The sequence below is a fragment of the Triticum urartu genome, chromosome 7, assembly GCF_003073215.2.
Source record: "Triticum urartu cultivar G1812 chromosome 7, Tu2.1, whole genome shotgun sequence".
Classification (NCBI taxonomy): Eukaryota; Viridiplantae; Streptophyta; class Magnoliopsida; order Poales; family Poaceae; genus Triticum; species Triticum urartu.
The window spans coordinates 239,768,085-239,776,693 of NC_053028.1; positions in this window are offsets into that span (position 1 = coordinate 239,768,085).

Consider the following 8,609-nt stretch of genomic DNA (forward strand, 5'->3'; position numbering starts at 1 on the left):
AATTATTCATGTCTTAATATTCATTCCATGATTAGATATATGATCAAGATTATGCTAGGTAGCATTCCACATCAAAAATTACCTTTTTTATCATTTATCTACTCGAGGATGAGCAGGAATTAAGCTTGGGGATGCTGATATGTCTCCGTCGTATCTATAATTTTTGATTGTCTCATGACATTATTATACAACTTCCACATATTTTTGGCAACATTTTATATGATTTATTGGACTAACCTATTGATCCAATGCCCAGTGCCAGTTTTTTTGTTGCATGTTTTTTGTTTCGTAGAATATCCATATCAAACGAAGTCCAAACGCGATAAAAATTTATGGAGAATTATTTTGGTATATTTGTGATTTTTAGGAGGTGGAATCAACACAAACGGAGGCACACAGCCTCCACAACCCACCAGGGCGCGTCGGGTACCCCCTGGCGTGCCCAGCTGTCTTGTGCCTTCCCTATAAGTCGGTTGGGGCCCTTATCCAGGCGGAAGAAAGATAATTTATGAAAAAAAATCATGTAATTTTTTAGCGCAATTGGAGTTATGGATCTCCAGGAATTTAAGAAATGGTGAAGGTCCAGAAAACAGGAACGCAAAACAGAAGAGAACAGAGAGACAAATCCAATCTCGGAGGGGCTCCCGCCCCTCCACCGCCATGGAGGCCATGGACCAGAGGGGGAACTCTCCTCCCATCTATGGGGGAGGGCAAGGAAGAAGAATGATGAGGGGGGCTCTCTCCCCCTCTCTCCCGGTGGCGCTGGAGTGCCGCCGGGTGAAAGTGCAACTATCCCTAGGTGGTTTTGGTAATTCATAACAACATATAGCTCATTGAGCTAATGCTATTCCAAGATGACTATTTCAGGAAAGCTCAATGATTGGCATGGCATGGATGTGAAAGTGGAACCCTCAAAATGCTAAGGACAAAGGATTGGCTCAAGCTCAAAAGCTCAAGACTCTTCATTTTATATTTTAGTGATCCAAGATCACATTGAGTCTTTAGGAAAAGCCAATACTATCAAGGAGGGATGAGGTGTTGCTTAATGAGCCTCTTGCTTCATGTGCTTAGTGATATGCTCCAAAACCCTCAACTACTTTCCCATATCCACATATGACCTAAACCCTAAGCCAAACTCGGTCCTACCGATTCTTTCTATCCGGCGCCACCGAGTTTCACTTGTCATAAGCCACTGCCAAACCCTAGCAATTCGGTTCTACCGATAGGGATCTCGGTCTCACCGAGATGGGATTGCAAACTCTCTGTTTCCCTTTCGTAACTTTTCGGTCTCATCGAAAGAGAGAATCGGTCCCACCGAGATTGCAATGTAAACTCTTTGTTTCCCTTTTGTAACTTTTCGGTCTCACTAAAAGAGCAAATCGGTCCCACCGAGTTTGCCTGACCAACTCTCTGGTTAGCTTATTACCAAACTCGGTCTCACCGAGTTTGTGTAAACGGTCTCACCGAGATTACGTTATGCCCAAACAGTAACCATATCGGTCCTACCGAGTTGCATGTCAGTCCCACCGAAAATCTCTAACGGTCACTAGGTTTACCTTTTCGGTCCGACCGAGTTTGTTGATTCGGTCCCACCGAGATTGGAAAACTATGTGTAACGGTTGGATTTTGTGTGGAGGCTATATATACCCCTCCACCTCCTCTTCATTCGTGGAGAGAGCCATCAGACTAAGCCTACACTTCCAGCATCCTATTTCTGAGAGAGAACTACCTACTCATGTGTTGAGGCCAAGATATTCCATTCCTACCATATGAATCTTGATCTCTAGCTTTCCCCAAGTTGCTTTCCACTCAAACCTTCTTTCCACCAGATCCAAATCCTATGAGAGAGAGTTGAGTGTTGGGGAGACTATCATTTGAAGCACAAGAGCAAGGAGTTCATTACCTACACACCATTTGTTACTTCTTGGAGAGTGGTGTCTCCTAGATTGGCTAGGTGTTACTTGGGAGCCTCCGACAAGATTGTGGAGTTGAACCAAGGAGTTTGTAAGGGCAAGGAGATTGCCTACTTCGTGAAGATCTACCGCTAGTGAGGCAAGTCCTTCGTGGGCGATGGCCATGGTGGGATAGACAAGGTTGCTTCTTCGTGGACCCTTCGTGTGTGGTTGCTTCTTCGTGGACCCTTCGTGGGTGGAGCCCTCCGTGGACTCGCGCAACCATTACCCTTCATGGGTGGAGCCCTCCGTGGACTCGCACAACCGTTACCCTTCGTGGGTTGAAGTCTCCATCAACGTGGATGTAGGATAGCACCACCTATCTGAACCACGGGAAAAACATCCGTGTCTCGAATTGCGTTTGAATTCTCCAAAGCCTTCCCTTTACATTCTTGCAAGTTGCATGCTTTACTTTCCGCTGCCAATATACTCTTTGCATGCTTGCTTGAATTGTGTGATGATTTCTTGACTTGTCCTACAATAGCTAAAATCTGCCAAGAACTAAAATTGGGAAAAGGTTAAGTTTTTATTTGGTCAAGTAGTCTAATCACCCCCCCCTCTAGACATACTTTCGATCCTACAAGTGGTATCAGAGCTTTGGTCTCCATTTGCTTTGATCTCCATAGCTTTTGGTGGTCATAGCCTTGGTTTCACAACCTAGGAGAGTATGGCGTCTAGCGAGGGAAATTATCACCGTAGAGGTCCTTACTTTGATGGTACTAATTTTGCTAGTTGGAAGCATAAAATGAAAATGCATATTCTTGGACATAACCCCGCCGTTTGGGCTATTGTGTGTGTTGGTTTGCAAGGTGACTTCTTTGATGGGAAAGAACCAAATCGTGAAGCTACCGCGGATGAGTTGAAGATGTTGCAATACAATGCTCAAGCTTGTGATATTCTCTTCAACGGATTGTGCCCCGAAGAATTCAACAAAATCAGCCGTCTTGAGAATGCAAAGGAAATTTGGGACACTTTGATCGATATGCACGAAGGTACCGACTCCGTCAAGGAATCCAAGTTGGATGTGCTTCAAAGTCAACTTGACAAGTTCAAAATGAAGGATGGTGAAGGTGTCGCTGAAATGTACTCTAGGCTTGCTCTCATCACAAATGAGATTGCCGGCTTAGGAAGTGAAGAGATGACCGATAGATTCATCATCAAGAAGATTCTAAGAGCCTTGGATGGAAAATATGATACCGTGTGCACATTGATCCAAATGATGCCCAATTACAAAGATCTCAAGCCAACGGAGGTGATTGGAAGAATTGTTGCTCATGAGATGTCACTTAAGGATAAAGAGGAACTTCACAACAAATCAAGTGGTGCCTACAAAGCCTCATGTGAAGCCCCTACATCATCAAGTGAGAAAAAAAACTTCAATGAAGAATTGAGCTTAATGGTGAAGAACTTCAACAAGTTCTACAAGAGTAGAAGCAAAGATAGAAGCTTCAAGTCAAGGTCCTACAATGACAAAAGATCTTCTAGTCGAGAGCGAAACTGCTACAGTTGTGGAAGACCCGGACACTATTCCAATGAGTGTACGGCTCCCTACAAGAGAAGAGAAAATTCTCCAAAAAGAAGAATCAAAGAATCACCACCAAGAGAGAGAAGGAGTAGAGATGATCGTTATGAACGAAGATACTCACGGAGAAGCAAGGATTCGGAAAGGAAGGAAAAATCATCAAGGAGCTACACAAAACGAAGACATCAAGCTCATGTTGGTGAATGGGTATCCGGCTCCGAGTCCGACAGCCACTCCGAGAGAAGTTATCACTCCGACTCCGAAGATACTCAAGATGAAGGTGTTGCCAGTCTAGCACTTGTGTCAACCAACTCCTACGACATATTTGACTCACCAAATGAAGGAATTGGAAGATGCTTCATGGCCAAAGGTCCTAAGGTAACACACCCCGAGTATGTTGATTTCAATAGTGATGAAGATGACTTGTTAGGTGATGATTTGCTTGTTGACAACTCTAGTGATGAATACTATGATGAAACGTCAATTAATCATGCTAGTCAAGATAAAACGAATGACAATGATAAGGAGAAGATTGAGGCTCTAACTAAAGAACTAAACACTCTTAAGTTAGCTCATGAAACTATCTTCGAAGATCATCGAGAACTTTTAAGAGCTCATGAGAAATTACGCTTTGAAAATCTCAATCTTGAGCAAGATCATGAGTTCTTAAAAGCAATCAATGATGATCTCCGCAAGAAAAGTTCTTCTTACATTGCCAAGCGTTTACTCTTATCCACTTACATGCCTCAAGTCAAGTCTAGTAACAAGAACAAGAAAGATTCTTCCTCTAGCAGTAACAATGATCATGCTAAATCTAATATTGTTGCTTCTAGTAGTTCTCTTGATTCCACTAATGATTCTCTTAGCCAAGTTACACTTGAGCAAGAAAATAGCTTATTGAAGGGAATTATAGAGAAAGGAGTGTACAAAAGCCTTGCCGGGAGTAAGCAATTCGAGGAAATTGTGCGCAAGCAAGGAATGCACCGGAAGAATCAAGGTGTTGGTTTTGAACGAAAATTCAATGCCAATGGAGTTGAGTGGGAAGAAGATCAATACCCCAAGACAAAGTTTGTTCCTCAACAAGAGAAGTATGATACTTCTTTCAAGGGGACACAAGCTCAAGATGATCTTCCACCACAATACTACAAGCAAAAAGGTAAGGACAAGCTTCAAGAGGAAATTGATGCATTTGAAGAAGCTCCTAAGACCTTAGTCAAGTGGATTCCCAAGACTACTTCAAGTTCCACTTCATCAAGTACGACTACAACTCCAAGGATTCCCATCAAGATGGTGTGGATCCAAAAGAAGAAGAACTAGAGAGTTCTTGAGGGTGACTCCGCCAACATACTTCACTCTTATCATTTTGGCAAGAACAAGTGCAATCAACTTCCACATCTTGCACTAGTTCAAGGAGTCACAAACCCTCTTGTTGGTAAGACAAGGGACAAGGTAACCTAAAAGTTTTCATGGACATCATCTTGTGTGTGCATCACTCTATGTCTATGGATATCCTTGTTTGTTCCTTGTGGGACTAACCCATGTAGGTATTGAAAGTGCAATTCACTCAAATGGATAGCTCCAAGTGATCTACATCAACATTGAGCATCCACATCTTCAACATCTACATGAAGTCATCATCGACAAAACCCGAGGTTAGTTCATCCCTCTAAGGGGGGATATCACATCTAGGGGGAGCTTTACTCTAAGACATGAGCTAAAGCAACTCTAAAGATGTGAACACAACAATGCTTTATGTAAAAGTGGTAACCCCACTTGAGCTTAAACGATGAGTATGACCTATGATCAAGTGTTCTCACTTGACTCCTAAGTCAATATACTCATATATAGATGACCTTGTCATCGCAAATTGCTTGATAGATGCTAGAATTGGTTGTGCATGCCTTGTCACATATTTCATTTGCCATCTTATTGTGTGAGCATGCTGGTTGCATATTTTACTCATTCGAGGACATCCACTTGTTGTTTTGATTGTTTGGTTTTATTTCCTTTTGCCAAGTGGATGGACAAGAATGCCTAAGAACCTCCTCTAGCTATCTATGCTTTTCTCGTCTCAAACTCTATTCATGCTACATCACAAAATTTGATCAAGTCAGATTCGAACCACTCTGTGTGAGGAGCGCTCGGAGTCCCCGATTCGCCATAGACTTAAACTTCCAAAACCTCTTTATGATTCTCGGTCTGACCGATACCCTACTTTCGGTCCTACTGAGATCATTAAGTTGATCTAGGTTTTCGATCTCGGTGCAACCGATTTGAACCATTCGGTCACACCGAGTTGCAACAACTGTATACAGTTTTGCATCTTGGTGCCACCGAGTTGTTCCACTCGGTCACACCGACAGGGTCGGGCTATATATAGTCACGGGCAAAAAATTGGAAATTTCTCCGGACCCCTTCGCCCGCGCGATAGCCTGCTCTGCCAACTTGGTCTCCGGATTGTCTCCTCGCCGCCAGCCGCCTCCAGTCGCTGGTCTCCGTCGCCGTCAACGGAAATTCAACTCCGCAGTTGCCGCCGTAGCGAGTCCCCACCGAACTAGGGTATGGACTCGATCTTTGTGCTATTCCCCAATCCGATTCTTAGCACATTGTGATCATCATGATTCTTGCCACGTTTGTTAAACTTCTATCCAGTCAATGAACTCGTAGATTAGGTTTAATTCGAAAATTTTAGGGTTAGGTTTCCACCGAAACCATCTCGGACCCACCGAGTTGAAAAACTCGGTCCCACCGGTTTGGCTCATGCCATTGCACAAGTGAGACTCGGTCTGACCGAGAATTACTTATCGGTGTGACCGATTTTGGAACTTTGTGAAACCCTAGCAGTCTCGGTGCCACCGAACTGTGACTCGGTCTGACCGAGTTCACTAGTTTAGGTTCCAAAACTGCTTCGGTATCACCGAATTTAAAAATCGGTAGATCCGAGATGATTTCAGTGGGAAACTAAAACTAAGATTTTGAATCATTCTTTTGCAAAAATCTCTGCATTTTGTGATGCTCATCCACTCTACCTCATCTATAACCTATTCACAGGGTCAGCAGTCAGCTTGTTCATCATGTCAGACCAAAGTGATAGCCAGAACATGTCGGAACAGCCAGTGCAGATGAGTGAGGGCACTAGTCCCTCAAGTTCTTCAGATGAAGGCAGCAGGAGCACCCCTAGCAATCTGCCAAAAGCTGCCACAAGACAAAGGAAGAAGAGAACCTCAGAATCAGAGGATGTGGACTATGTGGTAGAAGAGGAAGCAACTTCAAAGATAGTAGTGCTCGAGAAGGAACATGGCTCAGCTCAAGGCACAAAGCCAGGATTGAAAATCAAAAGGCCAGCAGGTAGGCAGCCTATGCCAAAGGCCAGAGCCTCAACTCAGATTCCTGAAAAGCCTGCAACCATAGAGCCAGTTGCTGCTGAAGGAAGAAAAGGAAGGAAAGGGTCAAGAAGACCGTAGCCAGAGTGCTTGGAAAGGCTTCCATCATGGAAGAAGAGGAAGAAGAAGAGGTTGCTGCACCAACACCTAAGGCACCCAAGCTAATGGGTGATGCTATCAAATCAGGGGCTACTGCATCTAAGCCCAAGGAAGCACCCAAGGCTGCATCAAAGGTCAAGACAGTTCCAAAGAGAAATACGAGGAGCATACCTGCAACTGAAAAGAACAAGGCCCCAGTGCCTGAAGCTGCTGAAGAAGATGATGAAGAGCATGTTCTGAGAAAGCTCAAGCCCAAGATCCCAGACCACAATGATGCTCATCCTGTGGCTGAGGACATGAAGCTCAGAAGAGACTCAGGGCTGAGGAAGTGGAGAGAAGCAGATCCGTATGCTTCAAGGAGAAGGACTGCAGTTGACTACAGGTTTCACACCAAGGAGCAGCAAGACTTTTATGAGACAGTGCTGCTAGACAAGAAGCCAATTGTCTATGATATGAGATGGGTTGATTGGCAATACATCAAGGACAACGAAGAGTACTACCCTAGAGTGCAGGACAGCTTCAAGGCATGTGGAGTAGAGGACTTTGTTGGGCAGAAGCTCACAAAGTGGAACGAGGAACTCATCATGCAGTTCTACTCCACAGCCCATTTCTATCCAGATGGCAGGATTGTATGGATGTCAGAGGGTACGAGGTACCCGTCTACAGTTGCTGAATGGGCTCAGCTGATTAATGCCCCAGAAGAGCATGACGATGATTTGGACATTTATGCCAAGAAGAAGATGGACCACAACTCAATGTCAAACATGTACAAGGAGATTCCAAATGAAGCACTTGATACGTTCAAGTTTGGCTCAGTACACTATCTTCTGTCAGGGCTGCCAACCATCAACTGGATTCTTAGGCACACCCTATTGCCCAAGTCTGGAGATCACAAGATGATCAGGGGCCACGCGATCAACTTGCTTCATATCTTTGACGTGCCACAGAAATTCAAAGTCATGAGCCTTATGATTGAAACAATCAAGAGGACAACAGCAGACCAGAAGAGGAGCTATGGATATGCCCCACAGATTCAGGAGCTCATCAACTCTAAGATGGGCACGGGGATATACTTATTGGACAAGGAACACCTGCCCATCCGTCCAGACTTTGAAGATAATCAAGTGGTCATGACTGAGAATGAGCCATCATCTGCCCAAGCACAAGCCAAGAAGGAGAAGGCGAGGAAGGAGAAAGCTGCCAAGATGCCTACTCAAGAGGAGGCATCTGAATATTTCCTGAAAACCAAACAAGAGCAGCTTGGTTACTTGATTGCATCCACACTGAGGATTGAGCAAGGAATCAGCAGAGCTTAGAGAGGATCATGGAACAAAAGTTCTATGACTTGGATGTCAAAGTAACAGAGATTCAGTCTGCAGTGGAACAACTCTAGGATGACATGCAGGAGAGGAGAGGCAAGACTACAACTGATGCATTTGCCAGAGTGCCAAGAGCTCAGAGATCACATGCAGTGCCAGTTGCGGACACCAGAGCCACCACTTCTGCACCAGCTACAGCTTCAGTTCCACCAGCTCCAGCATCTACTTCAGCCTCGACTCCGACCACGTCTACAGAAGGCTTCGTCCTTGGAGTGCTCCGGACTCCACCACCACCTGAAGATCAAGCCTGAGTGTCGACTTAGCACTATGCATT